General features: G+C 43.3%; 1 long non-coding RNA gene across 1 annotated transcript; it reads left to right on the forward strand.

The window, feature by feature from the left end:
- Positions 1-922: 922 nt before the first annotated feature.
- LOC130915752 (uncharacterized) lies at positions 923-8,446 on the forward strand. The gene is made up of 6 exons (XR_009063135.1): positions 923-1,014; positions 2,060-2,103; positions 2,182-2,284; positions 5,043-5,216; positions 8,052-8,241; positions 8,313-8,446. It is a non-coding gene; the product is annotated as an uncharacterized LOC130915752 (long non-coding RNA).
- Positions 8,447-16,920: the final 8,474 nt, after the last annotated feature.

A 16,920-nucleotide genomic window follows, 5' to 3' on the forward strand; every position in this document is an offset into this window, starting at 1 on the left:
ATTAGGGCTGTCAAAATTATCGCGTTAACGGGCGTTAATTAATTTTTTTAATTAATCACGTTAAAATATTTGACGCAATTAACACACTCCCCCCGCTCAGACAGATTTAAATGACAGTACAGTGAACTGCTTGTTAATTGTGTTTTATGGAGTTTTGCCGCCCTCTCCTGGCGCTTGGGTGCGACTGATTTTATAGGCTTCAGCACCCAGGAGCATTGTGTAAGAAATTATTGACATCAACAATGGCGGGCTACTAGTTTATTTTTTGATTGAAAATTTTACAAATTTTATTAAAACGAAAACATTTAGAGGGGTGATAATATAAAATTTCTATAACTTGTACTAACATTTTTCTTTTAAGAACTACAAGTCTTTCTATTCATGGATCGCTTTAACAGAATGTTAGTTTAATTTATTGTTATAATAAACAAATACTGTAGTCCTTATGTACTGTATTTTGAATGTAAAGTATATATCCATCTTGTGTCTTATCTTTCCATTCCAACAATAATTTACAGAAAATCTGGCATATTTTATAGATGGTTTGAATTGCAATTAATTGCGATCAATTACGATTAATTAATTTTTAAGCTGTAATTAATTCGATTAAAAATTTTAATCGTTTGACAGCCCTAGTATATATATTATATATATATATATATATGTGTGTGTGTATAGTATATACACTAGTGTTTGGGGTAAACCGTAGTGTATATTTATATTTATATAATTACGCCATGAAAATAGAAATAAAGCCCAACATATACATCATAAAGTGCCATGTAACACGTTTTTGTTTTGTTTCGTCGCATTTTATAGTGTATATATATATATTTATATAATTACGCCATGCAAATAGAAATAAAGCCCAACATATACATCATAAAGCGCCATGTAACACGTTTTTGTTTTGTTTCGTCGCATTTTTATAGAAAAACCCTTTGGTCTCCCAAAAGGTTTGGATTTCCACTTTTCTTTAGTGGTGTACTTTCTAATGCTTTTATACATATATAGGTATGTACATTTACCTCCTTATTTTATAGACTTATTTTGACCGGAAGCACAAAGAAATGACATTTAACATAAAATATTTTCTGCATAACTTGGACGTAAAATCAGAAATTTTGTATGTAACCTCTAATTTTAGCAAAACCAAACTTAGGTCTTTTTAGTGGCACTTTTTTATGTAGTTTGGACCCAAGCAACACAAATAAAATGATTAAAAGCCAGGAACATTTTTTTGTCTAACATGGTGTAATATACAGACAGTCGAAAATTCAAAAGAGGTTTTTTATTCAACTTACCTCCCAATATACTTGACAGCCAGCCATTAAAATGAGTGGGGTACACCCTTGTCGAAGCGATGTTTGGAACTAATCGAGGCTCCATTACCCGGAAATAAAATCACATAATGGATCCATCTCTATTGGATGGGAACCATGGCTTTTCCTCATCTCAAAACATCTTTACTTCTCCACATTGCTGTACACAATTATGCAGAGTAGCTTTTCTCCTTTTATAACAAGTGTCAGGAATGTCTTTTTTTTTATTATATTTGTTTAGCTCTACTGGTGTTATGTATGCTCTCATAATATCCAGTTGTACTGAGTAAGTCTCAGCCGTGCGTTCATGTATTTGGTTTGAGGGTTTACACACAACTTCCCCCATTCCCTTTCTGATATATTGCAATCTAAATTATGGATCCATGCCCTCATTTTGTCCTTTGAATTTTCAGGAGAATTGTACTTTAATATATGATACAACAATGAGATAGCCCCTTCCTAAGGGTGTCTTTAATCGTTAAAAAATCTAAAAAGGAGAGTGACGGAAATGGATTGGATGTCTATTTCCGTCAACAGGTGTTTTCAAAATTAATTCCCCTCTTAACTACCACAAAACTTACTCATACTGTGAACTGGGCTGGTTCCTGGCAGTGAATGAGTTAAGCTAATGATTCTCTGGAAGGGTTAAGTTTAAAGACTAAATATCAAAACCAAAAAAAAAAAAAAAAAACTTATGTATTTCACCTCCTCACAGCTGATCGCTCATTTCTTTTTAGAATTTCAAACCATCCACTTGTCAACCGATGTTGTCCACTTAAAGGTAAGTTTTACACACAAAGAAATATCCAAATATTGTTCTGGTCTAATGTCACAGTGTTATTATTTTTTTTCGTTTCAGTTTTAAAGAGAATTTCTGTTTTTTTGTTGAGCCGTGCTGACAAAAAGGGGGAAAATGACACACTTGGCTCTGAAGATTTTTCTGCTTTATGGCGTGGTTCAAAGTGAGTTTATAATTTTTGATTCTTCAACATTTGTTTTTAATATTTTATTCAAATGTGTTGTTGTTTTCTTGTATTTCTTGAGCGATAGTACATTTTAAATGGGACTGAATGTATTTTATTAAAATTCAGTTTTTAATTTTCTTTATTTTTACATTATTTGAAGTATTTTATTTGCCCTTTATTTTTCAATATTTTTTTGCAAACAATATCTTTGTGTACTTTAATCAAATCTACAAAACGTAAAAAGCACTTCAAATCGATAGTCACAAAGAGACATTTTTAATGTCATGAACAAAACAACAAAAGCACATTAAAATAGTGTGTATTTCTTTGTAGTACTGTAAATTTTCCAATGAAATATTTTTGTTTCGACTACGACTGCCCACTGTCGAAGTGCCCTTGGGCAAGACACTGAACCCGAAATTGCCCCCAATGGGTTGGAAGCGCCTTGAATGGCAACAGTACAATTGGTGTGCGTGAATGCGTGCGTGAAAGGGTAAATGTGTGTTAATGTATAGCGCTTTGGGCATTGTAGCAATGTCGATAAATGCGCTGTATAAGTACTCTCCATTTACCAGACATTAATGCAATTACAAATGTTTTCAGTATGAATGTGTTTTTTGGGGATTTGCATTGGAAAATCACAAAAAAAGCTGAAGAGAAAAGCCAAAATATACAAAATTTTACACAGAATGCAAAAAATGGCCTAGACACAATTATTGGCACCCTCAACCCAATATTTGGTTGCGCATTCTTTAGAAGAAATAACAGAAAGCAATCGCTTCCCATAAACATCAACAAGTTTTGTGGACTTCTCAGATTCTCAGAATTTTGGACCACTCTTCTTTTGCCAACTGTTCCAGGTCTCTCAGATTTGAAGGGCGCCTTCTTGCAACAGCAATTTTGAGATCTCTCTATAGCAGACATGTCCAAAGTCCGGCCCGGGGGCCAAATGCCGCTCGTGATCAAATTTCCTCCAGCACTCCAGCCTCTGTCATAAAATCAATAACATCTGGCCCGCACACAGACTTAATGAATTGGTCAGCAGTACTGTCACCAGCATATGAAGTAGCTTACAAACTAAATACTTCTCCTCATATACCCACTAAAAGGCAGCAGCACTCTAAGCAACATTACCCTGTGTGACCCTTTACTACCAATTTTCTAAAATGGCGACAATCAACAAAAAAAGTTGACTGCGACGGCCGACGCTTCAAGGATAGGTGGAAATTGGACTATTTCTTCACTAAAATACGCAACAACTGTGTCTGCCTGATTTGCAAAGAGACAGTTGCTGTTTTTAAAGAGTTCAATGTGAGTCGATATTACCAAACAAGACACGCTGACATGTACGCCAAGATTACAGGGAAGATACGCAGCGAGAAATTGCAGCAACTTGAAGCTAGTTTAATTTCACAGCAGCAGTATTTCGCAAGAGCCCGAGAGTCGAAAGAGAACGCCACAAGGGTAGTTGCGAGATTGTTTTAATTATTACCGTATTGGCCCGAATATAAGACGGCCCTGATTATAAGACAACCCCCTCTTTTTCAAGACTCAAGTTTGAAAAAAGACTTTTTGAACACCAAATCAATTTTTATACAGAAAATAATTACAGTACATTTGAAACAAATGATTATAACAATATATTTGAGAGAAAAAGCATGTTATTTTGCCTCATTCAAATCTTAATATCTGAACATTTAAATATGTAAACTAAAGTGCAATCACATTTGTAAATGAATGGCTTCTGGTTTTTTAATCTATTGTGATAAAACAACAACATTGCAATAACTGCATTAACCATCATAGTGAAGTCTTAACTGCAACTGTAGTCTTGAAACAAATCTGAAAGGAAAAACATTGCAATAAAATAATGCAAACTGGTTAAACTTGAGAGTAGCTGAGATCTGTCACGACAGAACATCGCTTCAATGATATCTGGCGCCATCTAGCGTCGTGAATGGCTATAACGTCTAGACCGCGAATATAAGACGACCCCCACTTTTTCAGTCTTACTTCAATGCAAAACACACCGTCTTATTTTAGGGCCAATACAGTAATTAAAAAAGATAATGAAGCAAATGTGACACACAGAATGGCTTGCTAAAATTTGCTTAAATATATTGTTCTATGTAAAGGTTGTCAGCCAAGGTCAGCCCCCCACATTTTTACCACACTAAATCTGGCCCCCTTTGCAAAAAGTTTGGACACCCCTGCTCTATAGTGTTCAATATGATTTAGATCTGGACTCATCGATGGCTACCTCAGAATTCTCCAGCGCTTTGTCTCCAACCATTTATTGGTGCTATTTGATGTATGTTTTGCGTCATTGTCCTGTTGGATCCCCCTTGACCTCTGACGCAGACCCAGTTTTCTGACACTGCACCCTACATTGCGGCACAAAACATTTTGACAGTCTCTAGATTTAATGACTCCTTGCACACTGTAAAGGCACCCAGTGCCAGAGGTAGCAAAACTACCCCAAGGGCCAAAACATCATTGGACCTCCACCATGTTTGACTACAGGCACTGTGTTCTTTTCTTTGTAGGCCTCATTCTTTTTTCTGGCACTGGGTGCCTTGACAGTGTTCAAGGAGTCATGAAATATGGAGACTATCACAATGTTTTGGGTTGGAATGTAGGGTGTAGTGTCAGAAAACTGGGTCTGCGTCAGAGGTCATGGGTGTTCCAACTAAAGATGTCCTGATCGATCGGCATCCCGATCATCCCGATTTCATCTTGTTTTTGCGTCCTTTAGACCACCCTTCTCCATGTGGACAAGGAGCGGCTAGGCTCTACTGCTGTCAGCATGACCAGCCTGCGGTCCCTCAACTCTGATGAGATCGAACTGTTTCACATGGGTAGCGACCAAAAACGCGATCCCAAACCTTAACTGGATCCAGAACCCAAACCAGATCCAGAGGAGGAAAAGGTGGCAGACTCCAAAGTCACAGCTCGGAAACTCAGTGTTAGCTTTAGGTTCAGAAAATAATTCACAAAAAATTGTCTCACTTATGAGTTTATGTTGTGAGTATTCATAGATTAGAAATGCAAATACTTGAGAAATTGTGTGATTGGTACACACGTTGTTGTTTTGGGGCATTGCCAGTTCACTTTCCTTTTAGTTTTAGGGCATTTTCCAAGTAAATTTCTATCTGTTTTTTGAGCATTTGCAGATCACGTTTACTTTGGGTCACTTCCTCTGGTGACTCCTGTAGATTAAGGCATTTCTGGGTCACCTGTTGATTTTTGGGGAAATTCCACACGAGGCTTTTCAAGGTCACTTCCTAAAGATTCTGGGGCATTTTTTGGGTCGCTTCCTGTTGATCACTGGTGACTTCCTGCTGATTTGTCACCTTACTGGGTCACTTGGGCTTATTTCAAATTACATCCTATTGTTTTTTCTTGTCATATTGTGTTGATTTTGGTGCATTAAGTGGTCATTTCCTGTTGATTTGTGGGGGGTATAGACAAGTTTCCGAGGTACTTGCGCTTTACTCCCGCTTTTCTGCTCGCGACTTCCGTTTGACATTTTCTCCATCCAAAACAACAGTAGAGTTGGAGTAACATTACTCATCAAATTCCCTTAAAAAAGACAATTTGGAAATACCGCATCCATCTGCCATCATAACGACAGGGAACGCAACATGTTCATGAAGGCAGATGTGGAGCCAAGCTCGTGCCACCACAAAGACCGGGTGTTTTTGTAGCCATGTTGCCGCTGTGTTACGGAAGGTATGTTCTTCCTATCCTTGCATTTTCATGTGTCCGGTGCTCAAAAATTACTAAAGCTAGCTATAACACATGAAACGACTTGTTGCCTTTGATATTGTTACTAGGGTGACTGTAATTATGATGATCTTTATCATATTATTTACTACAAATACTGTACTACAGTGTCTGCAACAGATGCTATTTGCTGCTAGCCTGTTGCTAATCAGTTCGTGTACGATGGCACAATTATGTCAACGCAACACAACACCTAATGTACGTTGACGGACATACAGTATATCGCGACTATGTGCCTTCTACCAGGGGGCGGTCGAGAGGCTGGCACAGATGGTAGCTCGCCTCGTGGCGGACCCTCAACTCAATCCCGAGATCCAACTACGAGCTTTTTAACTGCAGCAACTTAAGATATGCTATTGAAGCTGGAATTACCGAGGACAGCGGGGGAGAGCCCGTCTAGAGGCCGCTGAGGGTCACCGTAATGTTGGGTGAAAGTTTGGCGAGGCTCCCTTAAGCCAATCATTTTAAATAAAACAAGAAATGGAATGATGTTGTCCAAACTATTTATTGCAATCAATATCTGCAATAAAAAAAGAATGACATAACTATTTTTGTTCATATGTACATACCTTGTAATATTTCGTCCTGCATTCGGCAAATGATATATTTGTAATTTCACCTCATTATAGTCACTGAAGTGGCCGGCATATCAATCTACACCTCAAGTCAATACAGGCTGACAGGTTGTTATAATTTTGTCCACCAATGATGAACGAAGTGATAACAACAAACATACAATCTTTTAGGTATATCCTTAATCTATTATCAGAAGCTGGCGAATTTGGGCGTATGGCGAGGTAGATCCACACTGGCGCTTTTAAGCTGGACTCTGTTCAAAACATTCCACGTTCTGTTCAAAACATTCCACGTCCAACCATATATAGGCGCTTCCAGGTGTTCACGCACAGTACAGAAAGTCTCGGTGTCTCATCTACGTTGTGCCGAATCCCTTTTTGGAGATTCCGTGGGTTCCTTTGGTTTGATTTTGCAGTTTTAATTTTGTCAACACACTGCTTACTCCAACCGCACTTCATGTTGTTTTGTCTAAACTGCGAGTTCGGAGCAGAAATTTTCCAAGATACCGCCCCCCATGTTTTCGCTCAGGAAACTTTTTGCACTATTTTTGAGATCAGAATTTGAGCAAAATGTATAAGATACAAAACTAAAAATGTGTTTCGAATATTTTTTGGTGGAGCGTTAGGTGTAAATGGTACAGATTAGTATCAAAACAGGAACCCCACTTTTATGGAACCAAAATGTTCGTTTTTTTTTTCATTTTGAAATATTAAAACTGTGAAACTATGTTGGTATACTTTTTAGGCCCAGGTGTGTAACATTTGTGCATTCCTAGTATTTTACCTTTTGGAGCAGTTTTTACAATACAAATAAAAGCCTTTATCACTCAAGTTTTAAATTTTCATTGTACAACTATACCTGTTTTCAACCTTTTTTTAGCTTCTGCAGTTTTTTTCATTAAAAAAATATCCCAAGGCACACCACCATAAAAATGTAAAAATGAATTTCTGTAGACTATTTTATAATATGTTTTTACTCAAGTGTGACACCTGGGCTTCTGTATTGGACAGAGGTGGGTAGTAATGAATGGCATTGAGTAGTTTTGGGGGGGGGGGGAAGTATTTGGATGAGTAGTTTTACCATGCCATATTTTTTTTTTACTTTTTCTGCTACTTTGGGCTGCACGAGTCGCTACCCATCAGACACAGCAACAATAATTACATGACTTAGTCTCACCAATCAGACACAGCAACAATAATCACATGGCTCCATTATTCCAATCAGACGTAACAATTAGGCATGTGCTGGTTTGATATTCTCACGGTATGATAACCTGAAGCCAAAATATCACAGTATCACGGTATTGCAATTACAGCTCTAAAATGTGTTACTCTATCTGGGTTAAAAAAAAAAAAAAAAAAAAAAAAACTTTTTTCCATTGAACAGCATTCTTATTTTTCAGAACTGTGAGGGCATCAGCCCTTCCCTCCTGAGACCTGGGCCACCTCCGGCAGGGGTGCATGTTTTAATCTAATTTACAGGTTGGACGTCAGACGGGTGGAGGGATCACAGGTGCAGGCTATCACAATCAGCAACCTTGAAAAGCCAGTGGACGCCTCACTCATTGCCAGATCAACTCATCTAGTTCTGCTGTCAGTTGCATCACACCTTGTTTGTATTTTCTCTGTGATTCATGCCTCATGATTTTTTGCTCTTGTCCCAGGACCTGTCTCTGCGCACCCCACGTCAGAACCTCAAGCCTGTTTTTTTCCCCCTGATCCTTGTCTGCATCCTGCAACTTGATGGATGCATGTCTATATGCTCCGGGATCTGTTAAAAATAAAATGTTGATCAAAGTCACTTGTGCAGTTGCCTGCTCTGGGATCTTTTCCTGTCACGCACCCTAACAAAAACATTAGCAAATGGTTTTTCTGTGCCCAAATTTAATCAAAGTATCCCAAGGATCAAGACTTGTACCACTTTTCATCCATACCCCAGGGTGTATATTGTTACTATGACAACTTGAGGTGATGGTACAGTGGGGAGAACAAGTATTTGATACACTGCCAATTTTACTGGTTTTCCCACTTACAAAGCATGTAGAGGTCTGTAATTTGTATCATAAGTTCTCTTCAACTGTGTGGGATGGAATCTAATACAAAAAAACAGAAAATCACGTTGTATGATTTTTAAATAATAAATTTGCATTTAATTGCATGAAATAAGTATTTGATACATCACAAAAATCAAACTTAATATTTGGTACAGAAACCTTTGTTTGCTGTTACAGATACCAAATGTTTCCTGTAGTCCTTGACAAGGTTTGCACACACTGCAGCAGGGATTTTGGCCTACTCCTCCATGCAGATCTTCTCCAGAGCCTTCAGGTTTTGGGGCTCCTGCCATGCAACACGGACTTTGAGCTCCCTCCATAGATTTTCTATCGGGTTCAGATCTGGTGACTGTCTAGGCCACTCCTGGACCTTAAGATGCTTCTTACGAAGCCACTCTTTAGTTGCCTTGGCTATGTGCTTTGGGTCGTTGTCGTGCTGTAAGACCCAGCCATGACCCATCTTCAGGGCTCTCACTGAAGGAAGGAGGTTGTCAGCCAAGATCTGGCGATACATAGCCCCATCCATCCTCCACTTAATACGGTGCAGTCGTCCTGTACCGTTGGCAGAGAAGCAGCCCCAAAAAATGTTTCCTCCTCCATGTTTCACGGTTGGGATGGTGTTCTTGGGGTTGTACTCATCCCTCTTTTTCCCCCCAAACACGACGAGCCAAGTTTAGACCAAAAAGTTCCATTTTGGTCTCATCCGACCACATAACCTTCTCCCATTGCTCCTCTGGATCATCCAGATGGTCAGTGGCAAACTTCAGACGTGTCTGGACATGCACTGGCTTCAGCAGCGGGACCTTGCGTGCGCTGTAGGATTTTAATCCATGACGGCGTAATGTGTTTCCGATGGTTTTTGTTGAGTTAATTATCGAGGGTTGATTGAATATTTGCTTGATTGATTGAATATTTGCTTGTGCTCATATATACCTAATACATACATAATACATGAGTCATCACCTTATCGTGGTGGAGGGGTTTGCGTGTCTCAATGATCCTAGGAGCTATGTTGTCTGGGGCTTCAAGCCCCTGGTAGGGTCACCCATGGCAAACAGGTCCTAGGTGAGAGGCCAGTCAAAGTATGGCTCAAAAAGACCCCTTATGATGAGCAACATTAATGAACCACAGTTTCCCTTGCCCGGACGCGGGTACCGGGGCCCCCCTCTGGAGCCAGGCCTGGAGGTGGGGCTCGAAGGCAAGCGTCTGGTGGCCGGGCCTGTCCCCATGGGGCCCGGCCGGGCTCAGCCCGAAAAGGCAACGTGGGTTCCCCTTCCCATGGGCTCACCACCTGTGGGAGGGGCCAAAGGGGTCGGGTGCGTAGGGAGTTGGGCGGCAGCCAAAGGCGGGGACCTTGGCGGTCCGACCCCCAGCTGCTGAAGCTAACTCTTGGGACATGGAATGTCACCTCTCTGGCAGGGAAGGAGCCTGAGCTGGTGTGTGAGGCAGAGAAGTTCCGACTAGATATAGTCGGACTCTCCTCCACACACAGCTTGGGTTCTGGTACCAATCCTCTCGAGAGGGGTTGGACTCTCTTCCACTCTGGAGTTGCCCATGGTGAGAGGCGCCGGGCAGGTGTGGGCATACTTATTGCCCCCCGGCTTGGCGCCTGTACGTTGGGGTTTACCCCGGTAGACGAGAGGGTAGCCTCCCTCCGCCTTCGGGTGGGGGGACGGGTTCTGACTGTTGTTTGTGCTTATGCACCGAACAGCAGTTCAGACTACCCACCCTTTTTGGAGTCCTTGGAGGGTGTGCTAGAGAGCGCTCCCTCTGGGGACTCCCTCGTTCTACTGGGGGACTTCAACGCTCACGTGGGCAATGAGAGTGAGACCTGGAGGGGCGTGATTGGGAGGAACGGCCCCCCCGATCAGAACCCGAGTGGTGTTCTGTTATTGGACTTCTGTGCTCGTCACGGTTTGTCTATAACGAACACCATGTTCAAACATAGGGGTGTCCATATGTGCACTTGGCACCAGGACACCCTAGGCCGCAGTTCGATGATCGACTTCGTAATCGTGTCATCGGACTTGCGGCCGCATGTTTTGGACACACGGGTGAAGAGAGGGGCGGAGCTGTCAACTGATCACCACCTGGTGGTGTGTTGGCTCCGATGGCGGGGGAAGATGCTGGCCAGACCTGGCAGGCCCAAACGTATTGTGAGGGTCTGCTGGGAACGTCTGGGAGAATCCCCTGTCAGAAAGAGTTTCAACACCCACCTCCGGCAGAACTTCTCCCTTGTCCCGGGGGAGGTGGGGGACATTGAGTCCGAGTGGGCCATGTTCCGCACCTCCATTGTTGAGGCGGCCGATCAGAGCTGTGGCCGTAAGGTGGTTGGTGCCTGTCGTGGCGGCAATCCCCGAACCCGCTGGTGGACACCAGCGGTAAGGGATGCCGTCAAGCTGAAGAAGGAGGCCTATCGGGCCTTTTTGGCCTGTGGGACTCCGGAGGCAGCTGACAGGTACCGGCTGGCCAAGCGGACTGCGGCTTCGGCGGTCGCCGAGGCAAAAACTCGGACATGGGAGGAGTTCGGTGAGGCCATGGAAAACGACTTCCGGACGGCTTCGAGGAAATTCTGGTCCACCATCCGGCGTCTGAGGAGAGGAAAGCAGTGCACTATTAACACTGTGTACAGTGAAGATGGTGTACTGCTGACCTCGACTCGGGACGTCGTGAGTCGGTGGGGAGAATACTTCGAAGCCCCCCTCAATTCCACCGACACGCCTTCCTTTGAGGAAGCAGAGTCTGTGGACTCTGAGGAGGGCTCTTCGATCTCTGGGGTTGAAGTCACTGAGGCAGTTGGCAAGCTCCTCGGTGGCAAGGCCCCGGGGGTGGATGAGATCCGCCCGGAGTTCCTAAAGGCTCTGGATGTTGTAGCGCTGTCATGTCTGACACGCCTCTACAACATCGCGTGGACATCGGGGACAGTGCCTCTGGATTGGCAGACCGGGGTGGTGGTCCCCCTTTTTAAAAAGGGGGACCGGAGGGTGTGTTCCAATTATAGAGGAATCACACTCCTCAGCCTCCCCGGTAAAGTCTATTCAGGGGTGCTGGAGAGGAGGGTCCGTCGGGAAGTCGAATCTCGGATTCAGGAGGAGCAGTGTGGTTTTCGTCCCGGCCGTGGAACAGTGGACCAGCTCTACACCCTCAGCAGGGTCCTCGAGGGTGCATGGGAGTTCGCCCAACCAGTCTACATGTGTTTTGTGGATTTGGAGAAGGCGTTCGACCGTGTGCCTAGGGGAATCCTGTGGAGGGTGCTCCGGGAGTACGGGGTACCGAGCCCCTTGGTAAGGGCTGTTCGGTCCCTGTACGACCGGTGTCAGAGTCTGGTCCGCATTGCCGGCAGTAAGTCGAATTCGTTCCCAGTGAGGGTTGGACTCCGCCAAGGCTGCCCATTGTCACCGATTTTGTTCATAATTTTTATGGACAGAATTTCTAGGCGCAGCCGAAGCGTTGAGGGGGTCTGGTTTGGTGACCTCAGCATTGAATCTCTGCTTTTTGCAGATGATTTAGTGCTGTTGGCTTCATCAAGCCGTGACCTCCAACTCTCACTGGAGCGGTTCGCAGCTGAGTGTGAAGCGGTTGGGATGAAGATCAGCACCTCCAAATCCGAGACCATGGTCCTCAGTCGGAAAAGGGTGGAGTGCCCTCTCCGGGTCGGGGATGAGATCCTGCCCCAAGTGGAGGAGTTCAAGTATCTTGGGGTCTTGTTCACGAGTCACGGTAGGAGGGAGCGGGAGATCGACAGGCGAATCGGTGCGGCGTCTGCAGTAATGCGGACACTGCACCGGTCCGTAGTGGCGAAGAAGGAGCTGAGCCGAAAGGCAAAGCTCTCGATTTACCAGTCGATCTACGTTCCTACCCTCACCTATGGTCACGAGCTTTGGGTCGTGACTGAAAGAACAAGATCCCGGATACAAGCGGCCGAAATGAGTTTCCTCCGCAGGGTGTCCAGGCTCTCCCTTAGAGATAGGGTGAGAAGCTCTGTCATCCGGGAGGGACTCGGCGTCGAGCCGCTACTCCTCCGCGTAGAGAGGAGCCAGCTGAGGTGGCTCGGGCATCTGGTTCGGATGCCTCCCGGACGCCTCCCTGGAGAGGTGTTCCGGGCATGTCCCACCGGCAGGAGGCCCAGGGGACGACCCAGGACACGCTGGAGAGACTATGTCTCTCGGCTGGCCTGGGAACGCCTTGGGATCCCGCCGGAGGAGCTGGTTGAAGTGGCTGGGGAGAGGGAAGTCTGGGCTTCCCTGTTAAAGCTGCTGCCCCCGCGACCCGACCTCGGAACAAGCGGAAGATAATGGATGGATGGTTGGATATTGCCATATTTTTTCTTATTTGATGTAACCAGTAAATGATTATTGCTTGTAATACTAGGCTGTAGTATAATGTTTAAGTGTTATAAAGTGTTAAAGAGGGTCGGGGTGACAACTGCCTTGCTTCATGGCCGCAACATTGCGTAACTAGACCTTCTGGGACATCTTCAGCATCTTACGTCTAGACTTTCGTCTAGACTTTCGAGGACATCCTTCAATCGAGGACATCTTCCATGGCCGCAGCGTTGCATAACTGAAGTGTCTGGGTCATTCTGACCACTTTACCTAAGTGCCTTTGCTTACACACGTGTATTTAGTTAGTTCCACCTACATGCTCACACATAGCCAACCAAAATCACATGGGTGTCTCCAGCTTGCTTTCCCCCTCCCTTTAGAGCGGAACCTTTCTGTGTCAGGACAAGCCTCTAATAAAAGAAAGAGCAATGAGTTTAGTTTTAGATCAATTTTGGTGACTATACAGCGTAATCTAGCATTTCACTGTCTAGTCCCTCCTTGCTCTCCTTGGCCAAGTAAACTGAGTATCTTCTCTCCTTATTTTTGGGTAATTTTACAAATGTCTACCTAAGGGTCTATTTTTGAACTTGACAGTTTTCTTCAAGACTGTGATTCCAGCTCTCTTCAGGTCATTGACCAGGTCCTGCCGTGTAGTTCTGGGCTGATCCCTCACCTTCCTTATGATCAGTGATGCCCCACAAGATGAGATCTTGCATGGAGCCCCAGAACGAGGCAGATTGACCGTCAACTTGAACTTCTTCCATTTTCTAATAATCGCTCCAACAGTTGTTACCTTCTCACCAAGCTGCTTGCTTATTTTCCTGTAGCCCATCCCAGCCTTGTGCAGGTCAATTATTTTATCCCTGATGTCCTTACACAGCTCTTTGGTCTTGGCCATTGTGGAGAGGTTGGAGTTTGTTTGTTTGAGCATGTGAACAGGTGTCTTTTATACAGGTAACAAGTTCAAACAGGTGCAGTTACTTCCGGTAATGAGTGGAGAACAGGAGGGGCTCTTAAAATAAGAACTAAGAGCTGAAATATTTACTAGTTGGTAATGTATCAAAGACTTATTTCATGCAGTTAAATACAAATTTATTATTTAAAAATTATACAATGTGATTTTCTGGATTTTTCTATTAGATTCCGTCCCTCACAGTTGAAGAGAACTTATGATACAAATTACAGACCTCTACATGGCTTGCAAGTGGGAAAACCAGCAAAATCGGCAGTGTATCAAATACTTGTTCTCCCCACTGTAGCAGGTGAATAAATGAATGTGTTATATGTAAATTTATAGCGCTGCACTTGTTCCACATTTTATGTTGCAGTAATGTTCCACAATTCATTTTATTCCTCAGAATTCTACACACAGTAGCTCATACTGATAATGAGATTTGGTTTTTTTTCTATTTTTGCAAGATTCTTTCGTTGTTTAGTTTTATTTTGCATATGGAGCCGAAACATGTGGTGAGCAGTGTTGTTAATAACAGCCTTATTTTTGTCAGTAATGAGTAATATAATTAATTACTTTTCCCGTCTTTGCAACACAGTTACCTTTACTGAGGATGGGAAGGCGCGCATTACTCCAATTTGGTTGAACGACGAGAGACACGGAGAGAGCAGAGCGGGCGGGAGGAAGGAGGGACGCTGTTGGAAATGCGATGCTAGGTGGCTCGGCGCGTTAGCATAGCATTTGCGTTCTCACTAGCATTAGCATTTAGTGTGCCGAGTGCTATTTAAGTCTTGGGCAACCTTTGCATTGGGAAGGGTGGAGTGTACACAAACAAGCTCTGTGATCAAGAAACCAGTAATTGTGTGAATCCCTTGCTAGTGTAAGCCAGTCGGCAACCGACCTTACACTGCCCCATCGCCAATCCCGGCACTGGGGGCACCCCCACCCGAGCGCGCCCAATCACATCCAGCCAGGAGCGAGCCCCACCAACACGCGACAGCCACGCAGATGGGCACCACAGATGGGAGACACCGCATGGGCGCCACCCCAGGGTCACGGCCCCCACCCAGCCAGCCTGGGGATGGAGGGCGCATGGGGTTGGGGGAGCCAGCGCAGCCCATCCCTCCTCCCGCAGCCCAGCAAAGGAGCCATCGTTACCCCCCCGGGATCCAGGGCCACCTGTGCCCCCATCAACCGGCCTTCAGGGACTGGAAGAGGGGACGCACCCCTAACCCCACGTGTAATGTTATATATTCAATGATTAGATTTAGCCATAGGTTCATGTTAATGTTTTGTTTGTTTTTTCCAATTCAGCAATATTGTTTTTTTTGGGCTATCGTTAAACTTGCCAGTAGTGGACGGACTTGATGATTTGAGATATTCACTGTATTCAGATTGCCAAGCAGACAAAGATTTGGAGACAATGGAACCCTGCAGTTCTAAAGGGAAGAGTTTCTTCGTTACCTGTGACCAGAACTCTTGTACTGGTTTATATTGCCAAAGAGCATGAAAGTATGTGTCTGAAGTATCTTCGTTGCAGCTTGTACATTTATCAGATTGGGAGAACCCCAGTTTGTGCATTTTAGACTAGACATTTTAGCACCTTACTTAGTGTGTGTTGAAAACGTGCATAAAGAGGTGAAGCAGATAACCCAGAAAGAACATGATATAAGCGCCAGTAGAGGAAAGTGTTGTGTGAGACATGCGTGACTCTTATAGACTAAGCATTAATCATGCAACCCTGATCTGTACATGTGCATTACTTAAATCAGATCAACTTCATACGGCCTTATATACATACTGGAAGTGTTTTGGAAGTACAAAGTATTAATGATGCAACAATTATCTATAAATGTGCCTTGCTTAAATCAAAACAACTTAATTCAGCATTATATACGTACTAGAAGTATTTAGGAAGTACAAACAAAGTATTAAGCATCCCTAGTCTATACGTGTCTTACTTAAATCAGGACAACTTAATTCGGCTTTATATACATACTAGAAATATTTAGGGATTACTTATCGGTCAGAATAGCTTGGTCTCGATATAGTTGACGGTTGATAGAGCTTTTACTAGTTAACTTTTTAACCTTTATATATTATAAATATATATATATATATAATATAAATATTTTCATAACATTTGTGATAATACTAGTATGTCGACTGACTACTAGTTGAATGACACTTTATCTTGAGGGGCTCTGTATCGCTTTCACCGGCATAATTAAATTTGAGGAGGGTGGCAGGAACCTTGCCACACAAAAAAAACTACAAATGTGCTGACTGCTTTACGGCATACGTCACTTCCTCCTTTCCCATTCATTATAAAGATGCGAACGCTTTTGCGCAAATTCTGCAAAGATGGCAAAGCAACAAAAGAGACAAAAAGTTTTGTCTGATGATGAAAAAATGGAGGCTACCAGGATGTACAGAATAAACATTGGCCCGGCTTTCACTCGCTGGTATGACCCCCCCCCAGTGCTGACGAGTTCGGGTGGAGGGTGGGTTAGCCACACTAAGCCACGCCGTTGCTAACCGTAATATGCTATTGTTTAGCCACAACTGGATTCATTACCTTACTATTCATCCTTCACACAGCTGCTAGAAACAGGCATGTTGTTTAATCCATCTGCAGGCGACTGGGAGATGGATTTTTGATTGATTGATGATTTTACGACACCATGCGGGTGTGCACTGGTCCTCATGGAAAACGCAGTCTTCCTTAAGGCAAACCACTACCGGTTTTTCCACCATGTCGTTAAAATCATCCAAAATTGAAAAGTTACCAAGTCTTGCTTTAATTCTCATTTTTTTCTAAAACACTTTTTTAAAAAAGATGGTATTTTATAAAATTTAGATTTTATAACTTTTTATCCCAAAAATGTTTCTCAATGTGTTTTACGTTTTCTATTTGGACACTAACCCCCCCATTTAAATA

This window comes from Corythoichthys intestinalis, chromosome 5 (assembly GCF_030265065.1).
Source record: "Corythoichthys intestinalis isolate RoL2023-P3 chromosome 5, ASM3026506v1, whole genome shotgun sequence".
In the NCBI taxonomy this organism is placed as follows: Eukaryota; Metazoa; Chordata; class Actinopteri; order Syngnathiformes; family Syngnathidae; genus Corythoichthys; species Corythoichthys intestinalis.